Source organism: Heptranchias perlo, chromosome 21, assembly GCF_035084215.1.
Source record: "Heptranchias perlo isolate sHepPer1 chromosome 21, sHepPer1.hap1, whole genome shotgun sequence".
Taxonomy (NCBI): domain Eukaryota; kingdom Metazoa; phylum Chordata; class Chondrichthyes; order Hexanchiformes; family Hexanchidae; genus Heptranchias; species Heptranchias perlo.
In genome coordinates, this window is record NC_090345.1 from 49,050,615 (window position 1) to 49,067,855 (window position 17,241).

The window sequence follows — 17,241 nt, forward strand, 5'->3', positions numbered from 1 at the left end:
GATGTATATTCTATTGAGTGAACTGAGTAGCATTGATGTTTAAATATAAATTTTAATAAATGTGTACAAGCAATATCTTGTTGATTTACTTTTATAAACAAAAGCTACATAATCCTATTGTTTTGAACACTTTAGTGCAGTGAGCATTGATCTGTATACACAGATATTCATTGCTGGGGTATTAATGAAGTTTAGTTAAAATTGGTTTGAATTCCCCAAGCAATCAGTAGAATACTGCACATGAACATTCAGTTTAACATCTTTTGGGGCAGCTGCACATTTATTCATGATCTGGGTATTTTAAATTTATTATGTTTTTATTTTATAGTCAAATAGTAATTCTAATCCGTGTCTCACCAAATTCTGAAACTCAAGTGGCCAGAACTAGTGAACTGGATGAAGGGGGATATTTTGGATTTGATTGTGATTATCTCTTTAAAAAAATGGCAGTAGAAAAGGACAAAGACATGAGTGTCACTTTGTACATTGCCATTTTAGGACAGTATTGAGTGGAGCATGCACCGTTCGCACTGCACAGCATCAGCTGGATCATCAGCTGAAAAGGAAGCTAACAGGTAAGCTTTTAGGGGCAACTTTAATCCTGCCTGCTTGGAGGAAACCAGGCGGATGGTCAGTTAAAATCGCCTGTGGGTGTCAGCCGCCAATGTCCCTCACTGATACCACAGATTACGATTTTAACCTGCTCTTCTGAATAGGCAAGAGGAACAACCACCAGAAATAGGCTGGCGTGAACAAATTTCTAGGCCAATATATTATTCTCATGGGCCACAGAGGCTCACTCACACTTGTGCCCTGCCCCATACCTTCACTCAAAGCTTGCTCAAGCCAATTGCCATCCTTAACAATAAATTCAAACAAATCTATTTGATCCGGCAGTTCTTAAATTTTATCGGCTGGACCCCATCAAAGAGATTCAGCCTCTCACGCCTTTCCAACTAAAGATACTGGCAATGGCCAGTCCACAAAAAAGTTTCTCTGCTCCTTCTCTTCTGTCTCTCCACCTCCACTCTGTCTTACTCTGCTCCACTTTGGTTTTTCCCTCTCTTATTCAGTTTTGCTCTCTCTAATCTGTTTCTCTCTATTCCTTTACTTGTTTCTCTCTCTATTGCTTCATTTCTCTATCCTTCAATTTTGCTGCTTTCTCCCTCTTCATTTGTTTCTCTCCTTTCTTCACTTGTTTTTTTCTCCCCACCAGCCCCCCCTCCATTTCTGTTTCTCTTTCTTCTCCTTCAGTTCTGTTTCTCTGTTAGACTCTCCTCTTTCATTTCCGTTTCTCTGGGGGCAATTTTCATCTTGCTCCTACCCCAAATCCGGGTGGTTGCAAGATGGAAGAGGAACGAAAATCCAGTGGAACTGAATTCTGTTAAATTCTTGCTCAGTTATGGCTATGCTCCATATTTGAGTCGAGCCTGGGGTTAAAGCTGGTGTTACACAAGATAAGGGCTCATGGGGTTGGGGGTAACATCATCGGCATGGATAGAGGATTGGTTTACAGACAGAAAACAGAGTAGAGATAAACGGGTCATTTTCAGATTGGCAGGCTGTAACTAGTGGGGTACCACAAGGATCAGTGCTTGGGCCTCAGCTATTTACAATCTTGGATGAAGGGACCGAGTGCAATATGTCCAAGTTTTTTTTTATTCGTTCATGGGATGTGGGCGTTGCTGGGGAGGCCGGCATTTATTGCCCATCCCTAATTGCCCTTGAGAAGGTGGTGGTGAGCCGCCTTCTTGAACCGCTGCAGTCCGTGTGGTGAAGGTTCTCCCACAGTGCTGTTAGGTAGGGAGTTCCAAGACTTTGACCCAGTGACGATGAAGGAACGGCGATATATTTCCAGGTTGGGATGGTGTGTGACTTGGAGGGGAATGTGCAGGTGGTGTTGTTCCCATGTACCTGCTGCTCTTGTCCTTCTAGGTGGTAGAGGTCACGGGTTTGGGAGGTGCTGTCGAAGAAGGCTTGGCGAGTTGCTGCAGTGCATCCTGTGGATGGTACACACTGCAGCCACTGTGCGCCGGTGGTGAAGGGAGTGAATGTTTAGGGTGGTGGACGGGTGCCAATCAAACGGGCTGCTTTGTCCTGGATGGTGTCAAGCTTCTTGAGTGTTGTTGGAGCTGCGCTCATCCAGGCAAGTGGAGAGTATTCCATCACACTCCTGACTTGTGCCTTGTAGATGGTGGAAAGGCTTTGGGGAGTCAGGAGGTGAGTCACTCGCCGCAGAATACTCAGCCTCTGGCCTGCTCTTGTGGCCACAGTATTTATATGGCTGGTCCAGTTAGGTTACTGGTCAATGGTGACCCCCAGGATGTTGATGGTGGGGGATTCGGCGATGGTAATGTCGTTGAATGTCAAGGGGAGGTGGTTGGACTCTCTCTTATTGGAGATGGTCATTGCCTGGCACTTGTCTGGCGCAAATGTTACTTGCCACTTATCAGCCCAAGCCTGGATGTTGTCCAGGTCTTGCTGTATGCAGGCTCGGACTGCTTCATTATCTGAGGGGTTGCGAATGGAACTGAACACTGTGCAATCATCAGCGAACATCCCCATTTCTGACCTTATGATGGAGGGAAGGTCATTGATGAAGCAGCTGAAGATGGTTGGGCCTAGGACACTACCTTGAGGAACTCCTGCAGCAATGTCCTGGGGCTGAGATGATTGGCTACCAACAACCACTACCATCTTCCTTTGTGCTAGGTATGACTCCAGCCACTGGAGAGTTTTCCCCCTGATTCCCATTGACTACAATTTTACTAGGGCTCCTTGGTGCCACACTCGGTCAAATGCTGCCTTGATGTCAAGGGCAGTCACTCTCACCTCACCTCTGGAATTCAGCTCTTTTGTCCATGTTTGGACCAAGGCTGTAATGAAGTCAGGAGCCAAGGTCCAAACATGAACAAAAGAGCTGGTCCTGGTGGAACCCAAACTGAGCATCGGTGAGCAGGTTATTGGTGAGTAAGTGCCGATTGATAGCACTATCGACGACACCTTCCATCACTATGCTGAGAATTGAGAGTAGACTGATGGGGCGGTAATTGGCCGGATTGGATTTGTCCTGCTTTTTGTGGACAGGACATACCTGGGCAATTTTCCACATTGTCGGGTAGATGCCAGTGTTGTAGCTGTACTGGAACAGCTTGGCTGGAGGCGCAGCTAGTTCTGGAGCACAAGTCTTCAGCACTACAGCCGGGATGTTGTCGGGGTCCATAGCCTTTGCTGTATCGAGTGCACTCAGCCGTTTCTTGATATCACGTGGAGTGAATCAAATTGGCTGAAGACCTCCTCCTTATTCTTATGTACCGCCAGAAACAGGCAGGAGCTTTATTAGCGTATTAAAAGGATGTTGGCGCGTGGAAGGGCTCCACACCATTTTTGTTTCTAACCTGGCCGGGAACAAGAGCTCGAGCAGACTTGCAGGAGGAAGGTCATTTTAAGGGCTCACACACTTTAAAGGTACTCCAGTATATCTTTTTAATTCCCTTTCTGTGGTTTATTTTGTTTTGTTTTTGTTCCCAGAAGGCACTTAAGCTTCCATGAGCCTTTCAGCCAGTTGCTGTTATTTATTTTGCTTCAAGCTCCCTTTATTGGCACCAGAGGATTTGCCATCCGGATAGTTTGAGTTATATATTCAGCACAAAAGGAGACCAGTGGAAGCATGTCAGGCAGATCAGGCTGCCCGAGAGGTGATCTGTGCCCTCCCGCCCGCACCCTAGTATCTGAGGTAGTAAACCTCACTTTTGACAGATGTTGTTAGTGGGGGCTCCTCTTCGCAATGGTGACTGTACCAGCAAAACTCCCAGTGGCATCTCAGTGAGATGTGAATGCCTATCTAACCCTTATGCTGGATGCTTCTTAAGAAACCTCCCAATCACAGCATGTCATGCATTACATGATACTGCATGTAAGAAGGCATACCAGGGTGATCAGGAGCTGGTGTTGACTGTTTGGCTGCACTCACCAAGATGCCACCAACCATTTCTCCAGGACCTGCAAACCCACCTGGGAATGACTGTGGTTACCTGGCTTCTCAGGATCTGGATCAACAGAAGGGAAGATGCAAAGCTCTGCTGTCTTTTCTTTAATTAATTCTTGGTATATGGGTGTCACTGGCAAGGCCAGCATTTATTGCCCATCCCTATCGGAGTCAGACTTAAAGATTCAACATGCAGTTTATTGGACAAAGTACTTTGGGAGAAGAACTGGACACTCTGCAGTGTACGCAACTACCTTCTCAACTTCAAAATGGTTGTCGCGCTTTTTTATACCTTTCAAGTACAGACTTTCAGCAGCTATTACATTATTAGTCTTGATTAGTTACACATTAGCCAATTAGGCCCCCACAGCAACAATTGACCTCCAATCACATTAAAACAACTGTTATCAACTTAAGACAGTATGGTCTTTGTCTATCCAGTCTGGTTCTGTAGTTTTTATCAGCTCGTTGTGAAATGTCTTTGTAACTCCAGACTGTAAGTCAGCTTTATAAACAGACAAGCTCAGCATTTTTTAATGTCTTCTCACACAGTCCATCTTGAGCAGAATCCATTTTGTTTAGTAGAGTCCATTTTGTTTAGTAGTACACTAATTTGCCATATGTTTTGTTTAAGCTTTTAATTATGGCTAGTCTGGTCTGCGCAAAGCGCATTTCAGTGTGGTCTCGGGGCAGTGACCGCAGCCATGCACACAATAGTCACTTCATCTTTGCCTTTAACCCAACAGCTTAAATTTTACTTTAACAGTCCGCCCTTTTGGTCATGATTATGGCTTAATAATCATTTAGACCAATACCGATAGAGTCCATGCAACATTGGTCCAGCACTTAATACACAGCCTTTCGGGTATTTATCTTCCGTGATGTTCCGTGCGTATGCCTAACCCGTAACTCACAGGTTACATGTTACAGATAGATGTCTTAAACATCCAATAACCAAGCATAATAAACTTTCAAATAACTCCCTTGTACATTCCTCCAGTGATACTGCCACCTCCCTAATGATTAATGGCCTCTAGGTGCTTATCAGCCACAGAGGCCTGCTCTTTTACAAGGTCGTAAAAAGCTTGTTTGATAAAGACAGCAAGCCCTTTATTCACAGCTAACTAACGTATATTTTACTTTAACATAAGGTTTAATAATGCAGAAGTTTGTATAGTGCTTTTCTTACATTCCCTCCTGTTCAGCCGACAGGAAAATTTCTTTTAGGTTCATACCTTGGTAGCAAGGGTTAGAAGAGAATTCTAGCCCAGGGATGTTGTCCTTCATTTTATACTGTAACCTCCAACAACCCCGGGTGACCTCACATGGCCTTATCTAATGTCCTTATTTTGTCGGCATCACCTACCTATCTGAGCCATTTGCTCTTTTGGTCTAAGTGGGCTGTGGACTTCCGACTGTCCCCAGAGGTTCTAATTTTGGGTGCAAAGTGCCCTATCTTTATGCTATTCGGCTGTTGGGGCTGCACATATGCATTTCTGTTGTAAATTTTCCCACCCTGTGCTTCTGGGCTGTGTCCAACACTATGTGGACATACAGTGACAGCATGTCTAGTAACACATCCCTTTAATTTTGTTCCAGCCAAATTCCCTGTAATTTTTTTTTCAGCATATGGTAACATATTGTGATGGGATATATGCATTCCATCCTTCACTACCCCAATATTCTGTACTTGTTACACCTCTCGTCCCTGGGTTTCGGGTGCCATCACCAGTATTACTAGTACCAACCCTAGGAGCCCTCCTTCGTCAGGTTTACACTCCACTTGAGTGGGGTACACCCGCACCATTGCCCTGAATTGGCAAGGGGTGATGTTCTTGTTTGCTAATAGTCGCTTGGAGGTACCACCTCCATCATGCCCACAGGTCAGGTTCACCCTCAGTTTGTTGATTCGTTATTCATAAGGGTACTTCCCCTGCCTGTATCTGGGCTAGGTTCTCTCGTGTCTGTTCCACAATCCAGTTACCATATGTACTGCAGATGTCATTAGCAGCCGCCTGCTAATTTCTCTTTTATTAATTTATTAATGGTTTGGGCATGTGTTTCTAGCACTGTAGCTATCCTTTGCAAATGTATGATCAGTATTTGATCCTCAGACAATTCCTTATCTGTATTTTCATTTGTTTTTTTAAATATATCTTTAATGTGAGACCCTAAATCTCTGACCTTTTGATCTAATGTTGCCAAACCAATGTTACTGTCCGATACAATATTTACAGTCAGCTCCAATATCCCAAAATTTGTTTATTTTACGTAATTTCTTCTTGAACCGCTTTTCATTTCCCAAAATATCCCACTACATTGTGCCCGAGTCCCTTCTATCATTTCACAATTATCCCAACTTGAGAGCAGTATTGTTGGACTGACATGACTTGTCAATGTAAAATTTTCTTCCCTCCCAAAAAGAATTCTTGATACACAGCATTCAATAGGAACCATTTAGACTGGACTTCTTTTATTTTAAAATATAATTTGATTATCCCCTTAAATTACAAGTAAAAAAATTTTTCTTCTCTCGAGTGCTTGAATAGCAACTCATATAAATTTTTCTTATCAATTCCAATTTCAGAAACAAATTATGTCCAGGCTTTGTGGTTTTATAGTAGTGACGATCCGGATTCTTTCCCCTCAGTCTGGTTCAGTAATAACTGAAGTCGAATACATTTTAAAGTCCAACACATCTTTAATAGCAGGGTTCTTAGTCTGCAGCATTGATTTGGACTCCTGATAGAGTCCCTCTATGCTGGCAGAGCAAGAACAAGAAACATACAGAAATCCACACGTTTTTATACAAATCAATAGGGTTGGAACATACTTAACGAGGGTCAACACCAATCATAAGCCGGGCATAGGTTGCCATGCGAGGTTACATTATTTCCGGCCAATCATAAATAATCATGTGCTGATCATGCTGCTGTTAGACATCAAAGGGGATAACTTCCTCACTTTCCAACTTGGAATGTTCTTCCCTGTTCCTTCTGTTCCTTATCTCCCAACCTGGAATGTCTTTCAACTTTGGCTAAGCTCGTTCCCTATATTGATCTGCCATAAACATGGAGACATTCAGACCAGTCCTTGACTCACATCAAAGACCTATCATTGATAAGACAATGCAGGCCTGCTGACTAAGCAAACATATGGCCCAGCAGGAGGGCCAGGCCACTTGTATCAATCTCAGTTACTAACTAATTAACCCTTTCTAACCATTTTGCATTCTGCTTCTTTGCCACGTAGGCATCTTAATATTTTACCGAAAACTGACCACGTAGGGATTCTCATTCCCCCCTTTTATCATTTTATGATAACCAATTATTACGGTGCTCACTGGTTCTGCAGGTTCTGCAGCGCAGCAACATTTAAGTAAGCAATAAACTATAAGAATTATAACAATGAATATGACTAGCCCTTGAACTAGAGAAGTCCCAATAGAACACAGACATGTTTCATCAATACGCCTTTGTACTCTTATCTGTTCTCAGGAACAGACTCCTTCTAAACATCTCTCAAGTAGGCTGCGAATGTCCTTGGTCAGCTAAACCTATTCATGTTAGTTTGAAAAGGCTAACATAGTCAAATATCCTATGGTGCTTTATATTTTGTTTCCAGCCTAACTAGACTGAATGGTACCTTTCAGACCATTTTACACCTGTGAATTGGTGCCCTCCCCATTATATCCCTTAATCCAAATTCTCCCTACAATATCCCGTTAGATGCTGTACCTCATCTTAACCAGGTTCCCTTCGTGTTGGCCACCAGTCCGGGTGGAAGAGAGGCAGAGCATCTGATAATCCTATCGAACTATAATTGTCTTCCCTTTTACATGCACCTTACCCCAGCGGGTGCTACTCCCAGTACCATTAAGATGTGTTCTTAGTTGAAACCACAGAGACAATGGGGACATTCTCACCCAGGCTCTGTTTTACTACCTTTGCCAAACCCTTCATCCTCTGCTTACATTTATTACATGCAATGAAAATCAAGAAGCACATTACAACAAACTGCACTACGACTAATACATATGAAATTAATCTAATCCAAGGATGGATCTGTATATTCAGTCCCAAATTCCAGAGGTCATTTCACCAGGTGGTGACTTTAATTTGGTCAATGTCATGCTTAATGTTGTTATTGTCCTGTTGTAGGTTATAATAAACCTTCTGGGAGAGGCGTATCTCCATTCGCAATGCTTCCAAGTATTTAGACAACAGGGGTGTCAGATACCCAAATGTGTCCTGATATGCTTTGAAGTCCTTTCTGACATTCTCAGAAACTTGTAAGGTGGTGAGGTTATGCCGGTGTATCTCTACCAGTTCCTCGGGTCCAATCCGAACCAGGACTTCAGAAATGGAGTAGAATTCTGGACTTAAAATATCACAAGTTAGATTGGCATATTTAAACGTTTTCAAATTAGTTGTAACACAATATGCCCTCTCCGGCATATACCACTTAAGTGGGTTTTAGATCCGCCTCTAGGGCCTCCATGGTACAGTTAATATCCTGATTGGTACCGGTATTATTAAACCCACACTGTGCTTCTAGGCTGTGTCCAACACTATGTGGACACACAGTGACAGCATGTCTAGTAACACATCCCTTTAATTTTGTTCCAGCCAATCAGCTTAAATCTACGTCCTCTAGTTCTTGAACCCTCTGCTAGGGGAAACAGGTACTTCCAGTCTACTTTATCTGGGCCCCTCATAATCTTGTAATTTTGTATCCATCGTACGGATATCTTCTAAATGTTGTTTCTCCCAATTTTATTGTTAACTGATGGGAACCTAACCCTGACTTTTGGAAATCCACATTACTGTGTCCCTCTTTACTTTAATTTCAGTCCTTTTGATTGATACCAGTGTTTCCTGACTGTTTCATTAATTAGTTGGTTTCTCTATGGACCATGTGTCAGTGCCTTGTTTAAAAGGATTTCTCACTCGCCTGGACCACATTAACCATTTTCCTGTTGTGCTGTTGTCAAGTAACTGAGCCTGTCTGAGACTCATTCTTCAATGTATCTTCTTCATGTATCTCCGCATACTAGCAGCATCTCATAGGAATGAGCTTAGTGTTCTTGGATATTAACTTTCTGCTGGCCAGTCTCTTCTTCCTCATGGTATTTCCGAACATTTTCCATGGCACACATCATATGACCTGTAGGATTCAGTCCTGTAAAAGCAACTGGTTTGTTTAAAGAGTGGTTGCAATAGCTCACCAGGCCATAGGCCTTTGTAATCATGTTCTTCATCCTGATCTCCATTTCAGATGATGGCAACATACATTTGTATCTTTTATGTCCACTGTAGCCATTCTTAGGTTTTCAGGTTATCTTATCAAAAAGATCAGGGGTGTCTCGAGTGCTTATCTCCCCCTGCATGGTCCCGATGTCAGGGTAGTGGCCAGGCTATTGAGTGTAGTTTTCTCATTATTCATTATAGGCAAGGACACAAATATCTCCACGAGAAAGCTATCAATTTACTATTCTCAACTACACTTTCCTGACTTCCACTAGATTGTATATTTATGCCAGATTGATTTTTTTATCATGCCCAATTCAATGACTTAGAGAAATTCCCATATCTCCCCACCTCGAGCATTCTGTCTCGGAAGACAACAAATAGGCTAAAACAAAACAAATCAAAATGTTTTCAAAAGAAGAGAATCATTTATATCACCACGCTGTGAAATTTGGTATCTGCTGATGTCTGCAGCTAAAGTCTTAAATCTTTAACACCACTGGATCGTTTCCTGCACCAAATTTCTCCAGCAAAGGTTGCACCGTAACTTTGTAACTACTCTTGGTAATCCTGCACCATCAACACTCACGTGGTCCCAAAAAAAACCAGGGTCACCTGTTTTAAAAGAAACACAGAAAATCCATTGCGGCTCTTCTTGAGAGCCCAAGTGATTAATTTGTCAAATCTTCATTTATTATTTATTTATCCAAAGGAATAATCCCTATACCCAAAACAAATTCAGAAAACAAAACAGGAGAGAGAAATTGCCTAGTTCCACGCTCTCTGAAGCACGCAGCCTGTCTGAAATAAACACTGTCTCTCCCACATACAGATGTACGCAGGGCTGCAGACTGGAATTTCTAACTCCAAGTCCTAATCTCTGTGTTTTCAAGATGTAACCACATTAAGCAGATATCATTAGCAGCCGCCTGCTAAGATACGTTATATTCCTCTTTTATTAATTTATTAATGGTTTGGGCATGTGTTTCTAGCACTGTAGCTATCCTTTGCAAATATATGGTCAGCATTTGATCCTCAAACAATTCCTTATCTGTATTTTCATTTATCTTTTAATACATCTTTAATGCGAGACCCTAAATCTCTGACCTTTTGATCTAATGTTGTCAAATCAATGGTGTTAACAACTGAGGCAAAGGCAGTTGCTATATCACTTATCACAGATCTTTACGTCTCCATATTTGCCTATCTCTTTTTACGATGTCCACCTCCATTCCATGTCGCTCTTTGTTTTAACACTTGAGTTAGGAGGTGTTGATCTAATTGTTGAGTTTTCTTAGCATTCTCAATGCGAGTTATATAATTTGTCAGGGAAGGTCTCCCCTCTTTGGTCAGATCTTGTATTCTACTATTAATTTCAAATAAAATTGAATAGCCCCAGAACTTGTCAAAACTTCCTTATCATACTGTGGCAGGGTAAAACTGATAGGCGTTTAGTACCCTGTGTCAGTACATAGCTCAAGTAATGGACTTCCAATTGTCTAACCTATGCTTCCTTTTCATATGATTTGTTTTACATTCCTTTCTTATCAATTTTTCACTGTAGCGTGAAAACTTATATCTCAGTCAATTGTAGCCTTTGGCATTTCCAAGTGATTGGGACAATTTTACTAATATAACCTATACCAATTATTACCTCATGTTCACCTGTGTTCTGGGCAAGCCTCAGACAGTTCTCAACCGACTGGGTCATTTCTATCTGTTTGAACTGGTCTTGGCATGACAGTCTGGCTTCTTGGGATGGAAGGGGTTAATATTAACTTGCTCTTGTGGTAGGAGTAACTTGAGCCTTCTCCCTTTTGAGATTAAGTTCCCACCTTCAAAATTTCACTTCACACAGGTTTGACTGATTTTTTTACTTCTCACATTTGTGGATTGCTTTATACTATATTTTTGCACACTATTTTTCACATACTTTTAGTGGATGTGATTATAATCAACGCTGCGAGCTGTTCCAGCTTTCCGACTTTTCCTATCACAATGATCCTGATAGTTTTTTTAATCTATCCCGTTAATTTTTAACCTCTTTTTAAACCACAGCCAATCACAAAATAAACATTCAAAATGCCAATTTTTTGAAGATCCCATGTCTGGAATTTAACATGCCCACACTTTATAAGAACCAGAATTTAATAGGTCACTTAACCTCAATAACTCCAATTTTAATTCAGCAGTATCAGAATTAAACACACGACAAGACAGATACATTACACAAAGGAAGAAAACACACAAGACACAGTAAGAAGGGGGCGTAGCCCACAACACCGACAAAAAAAAACACTGATCAAAGACAGGCTTTTTAAAGGGACAGTACACTTACACAACAAAACCTTTCTTTTTCGGGTCTCTGTCTTTTAAACATTTGTCTAGTCACTTAATTCTATCCATTTTTTTTTACAGTACTGTCTCCATAAAGCAATTAGTTCTTTGGCTGAGGTACCTCTGTTATTTTCCAAATTAATTCCTGAGCCTTTTTTCGGCATCTAAGTTTTATCAATAGTTCCTGTTTATATCCAATCATCAGGAACTTAAACCCTGACTACCCTCAGTGATATTAACCACTGACCTACCGCTTACAAGTTATTCCCTCAGTGATATTAACCACTGACCTACCTGCTATTTCTGTGTATTCGCCAGACTGACCTGAATCTTGTAAGGACGCACACGAGTGTTAGCGATTGGACGATTCGTCGTCAGACTGACGGATTGGAGGAAAACCGACGTAGTAAATTAAGACTACTTACATCGGGGCGCCATTTCCTTCCTCCGTGTCTGAGACAATCCGCCTCTTACTCCGCGAACTCTCTGTGAACGACCGTTAAGATCCCACTTCTGACACCAAATGACGATCCGGATTCTTTCCCCTCAGTCTGGTTCAGTAATAACTGAAGTCGAATACATTTTAAAGTCCAACACATCTTTAATAGCAGGGTTCTTAGTCTGCAGCATTGATTTGGACTCCTGATAGAGTCCCTCTATGCTGGCAGAGCAAGAACAAGAAACATACAGAAATCCACACGTTTTTATACAAATCAATAGGGTTGGAACATACTTAACGAGGGTCAACACCAATCATAAGCCGGGCATAGGTTGCCATGCGAGGTTACATTATTTCCGGCCAATCATAAATAATCATGTGCTGATCATGCTGCTGTTAGACATCAAAGGGGATAACTTCCTCACTTTCCAACTTGGAATGTTCTTCCCTGTTCCTTCTGTTCCTTATCTCCCAACCTGGAATGTCTTTCAACTTTGGCTAAGCTCGTTCCCTATATTGATCTGCCATAAACATGGAGACATTCAGACCAGTCCTTGACTCACATCAAAGACCTATCATTGATAAGACAATGCAGGCCTGCTGACTAAGCAAACATATGGCCCAGCAGGAGGGCCAGGCCACTTGTATCAATCTCAGTTACTAACTAATTAACCCTTTCTAACCATTTTGCATTCTGCTTCTTTGCCACGTAGGCATCTTAATATTTTACCGAAAACTGACCACGTAGGGATTCTCATTAGAGATGAAGTGCTCATAATTACTTTTGGATGTAACTCCCATATCTTCCCACCTCGAGCACTCTGTCTCGGAAGACAATAAATGGGTTAAAACAAAACAGATCAAAATGTTTTCAAAAGAAGAGAATCAGGTTGATATCACCACGCTGTGACATTTGGTATCTGCTGATGTCTGCAGCTAAAGTCTTAAATTTTTAACACCACTGGATCGTTTCCTGCACCAAATTTCTCCAGCAAAGGTTGCACCGTAACTTTGTAAAGCCATTTTATGTCAAAGAACTACTCTTGGTAATCCTGCACCATCAACACTCACGTGGTCCCAAAAACCAGGGTCACCTGTTTTAAAAGAAACACAGAAAATCCATTGCTGCTCTTCTTGAGAGCCCAAGGGGTTAATTTGTCAAATCATCATTTATTTTTTATTTATCCAAAGGAATAATTCCTTTACCCGAAACAAAATCAGAAAACAAAACAGGAGAGAGAGATTGCCTAGTCCCACTCTCTCTCTGGAGCTCGCAACCTGTCTGAAATAAACACTGTCTCTCCCACATACAGGTGTACGTAGGACTGCAGACTGGAATTCCCAACTCCAAGTCCTAATCTCCGTGTTTTCAAGATGTCCAAATCAATGGTGTTAACAACTGAGGCACCCGTATTAAAGGCAGTTGCTATATCACTTATCACAGATCTTTACGTCTCCATATTTATCTATCTCTTTTACGATGTCCACCTCCATTCCATGTCGCGCTTCGTTTTAACACTTGAGTTAGGAGGTGTAGATATAATTGTTGAGTTTTCTTTGCATTCTCAATGCGAGTTATATAATTTGTCAGGGAAGGTCTTCCCTCTTTGGTCAGATCTTGTATTGGAGCTACTATTCGTGAATAGTTGCAAATAAAATTGAATAGCCCCAGAACTTGTAGAACTTCCTTATCATACTGTGGCAGGGTAAAACTGATAGGCGTTTAATACCCTGTGTCAGTACATAGCTCAAGTAATGGACTTCCAATTGTCCAACCTATGCTTTCTCTTCATACGATTTGTTTTACATTCCTTTCTTATCAATTTTTTCTCACTGTAGCATTGTCTGTGTGGAAAACTTATATCTCAGTCAATTGTAGCCTTTGGCATTTCCGAGTATTTGGGTCAATTTTAATAATATATAACCTATACCAATTGTTACCTCATGTTCACCTGTGTTCTGGGCAAGCCTCAGACAGTTCTCAACCGATTGGGTCATTTCTATCTGTTTGAACCTGTTCCAGCTTTCCGACTTTTCCTATCACGGTGATACCAGATAGCTTTTTTTATCTGTCCCGTTAATTTTTTCTTTAACCTCTTTTTTTTTAACCACAGCCAATCACAAGATAAAAATTCAAAATGCCAATTTTTTTAGAAGATCCCATGTCTGGAATTTGACATGCTCACATCTTATAAGAACCAGAATTTAATAGGTCACTTAACCTCAATAACTCCAATTTTAATTCAGCAATATCAGAATTGAACACAAGACAAAACAGATACATTACACAAAAGAAGACAGGCTTTTTAAAGAGACGCAGTAAGAAGGGGGCATGGCCCACAACACCGACAGAAAACACTCACAATAAGGACAGGCTTTTTAAAGAGACAGTACACTAAAAACAAAGAACCTTTCTTTTCCGGGTCTCTGTCTTTTAAACATTTTAATTGATTCCTTTTTTTTCTAATTCCCTTACCCTAGATTCTAATTTCTTAATTTTGTCCTTGTCTTCGCTCCACTTTTTTAGTGGAAGCGGCTACTTGTCCCATTAGTCCAGCTAATTGGTGTACTAATAATACCCCTGCCTTTTTTGTTCTGTCTTTCTTTTCCCCATCTACCCACTTTCTTTGTTGTTCTAAGGTCTGAGAAACATCCCAGCCATCCTTTTGCATCTGCTTAATCAACGAGTGTCTGTCTGTCATATATTTATCAAAAGGGAACCCGCAGGTCCCCACCTAGTTTCCCCACTTGTCATCTTTACTTGCTCTCTCTCTCACCGGATTACTTAACTCCCGGTCTCTCTCACCGGATTACTTAACTTCCGGTCTCTCTCACCGGATTACTTAACTCCCGGTCTCTCTCATTGGATTACTTAACTCCCGGCCCAAACTCCGGATTACTTAACTCCCGGTCTCTCTCACCGGATTACTTAACTTCCGGTCTCTCTCACCGGATTACTTAACTCCCGGTCTCTCTCACCGGATTACTTAACTTCCGGTCTCTCTCACCGGATTACTTAACTCCCGGCCCAAACTCCGGATTACTTAACTCCCGGTCTCTCTCATTGGATTACTTAACTCCCGGCCCAAACTCCGGATTACTTAACTCCCGGTCTCTCTCACCGGACGGACTACTTAACTCCCGGTCTCTCTCACCGGACTACTTAACTCCCGGCCCAAACTCCGGATTTAACTTTTAACTCCCGGTCTCTCTCACCGGACTACTTAACCCCCGGCCCAAACTCTGGATTTAACTTTTAACTCCCGGTCTCTCTCACCGGATTACTTAACTTCCGGTCTCTCTCACCGGATTACTTAACACCCGCTCTCTCTCACCGGATTACTTAACTCCCGGTCTCTCTCACCGGATTACTTAACTTCCGGTCTCTCTCACCGGATTACTTAACACCCGCTCTCTCTCACCGGATTACTTAACTCCCGGTCTCTCTCACCGGATTACTTAACTCCCGGTCTCTCTCACCGGATTACTTAACTCCCGGTCTTTCTCACCAGATTAGGATTACTTAACTCCCGGTCTCTCTCACCGGATTACTTAACTCCCGGTCTCTATCGCTGGATTACTTAACTCCCGGCCTCTCTCGCCGGATTACTTAACTCCCGGTCTCTCTCGCCGGATTAGGATTACTTAACTCCCGGTCTCTCTCGCCGGATTACTTAACTCCCGGCCACTCACCGGATCAACTTATACTATACTTATACTCATGGCCACGATTACCGTTTTGGTAACGTGTTTCCTCCACCGGAGTCCGGCTCTAGGGCAGGGTGATCAGCTCCTTAACGCATTCTTAAAACTTCAGACATTAAAATTTCAGACAGTACACATCGTGAATTAACTTATGCTCTAATTATCTCTGCGTTTGTTCGCCACTACAGAGTTTGATGCCGGATGGTCCTGACTACTTGTGCTTCACGATCCTAAGTGCCCTTGTGCCTCTACGCCCACTTCATGGTCCTGACCTTCGCGTGGGGGATCTCCCCTCTTAACAACCGGTCTAACGCTGCGCGTTTGAGACAGGCACTCCCTTGTCCTTAGTCGATCAGCACAAGCAATCAGTTCCTGTTTTTACCCAATAGTCCCATAAATTCCCCTAATTTTCCCCTGTTTTTAACTGCATTGTTGGCTCAGTCTGACTCCCACAGTTCAATAATCTCTACTCCAGTTCGCCGATCGAGGCCAACCGATCAGCTCACCAGCAGTGAGATCCTGCCGACTATGCCAATTTGTTGTGGGAAAATCACCACTCGGAGTCAGACTTAAAGATTCAACATGCAGTTTATTGGACAAAGTACTTTGGGAGAAGAACTGGACACTCCGCAGTGTACGCAACTACCTTCTCAACTTCAAAATGGTTGTCGCGCTTTTTTATACCTTTCGAGTACAGACTTTCAGCAGCTATTACATTATTAGTCTTGATTAGTTACACATTAGCCAATTAGGCCCCCACAGCAACAATTGACCTCCAATCACATTAAAACAACTGTTATCAACTTAAGACAGTATGGTCTTTGTCTATCCAGTCTGGTTCTGTAGTTTTTATCAGCTCGTTGTGAAATGTCTTTGTAACTCCAGACTGTAAGTCAGCTTTATAAACAGACAAGCTCAGCATTTTTTAATGTCTTCTCACACAGTCCATCTTGAGCAGAATCCATTTTGTTTAGTAGAGTCCATTTTGTTTAGTAGTACACTAATTTGCCATATGTTATGTTTAAGCTTTTAATTATGGCTAGTCTGGTCTGCGCAAAGCGCATTTCAGTGTGGTCTTGGGGCAGTGACCGCAGCCATGCACACAATAGTCACTTCATCTTTGCCTTTAACCCAACAGCTTAAATTTTACTTTAACACCTGGCTTCTCAGGATCTGGATCAACAGAAGGGAAGATGCAAAGCTTTGCTGTCTTTTCTTTAATTAATTCTTGGTATATGGGTGTCACTGGCAAGGCCAGCATTTATTGCCCATCCCTAGTTGCCCTTGAGAAGTTGGTGGTGGGCTTTCTACTTGAACTGCTGCAGTCCGTGTGGCGAAGCTGCGCTCACAGTGCCGTCAGGTAGGGAGTTCCAGGGCTTTGACCCAGCATCAATGAACAGCGATATATGTCCAAGTCAGGATGGTGTGTGACTTGGAGGGGAATTTGAAGCTGATGGTGTTCCCATGCACCTGTGGCTCTTGTCCTTCTGGGTGGTGGAGGTCACGGGTTAAGAAGGTGCTGT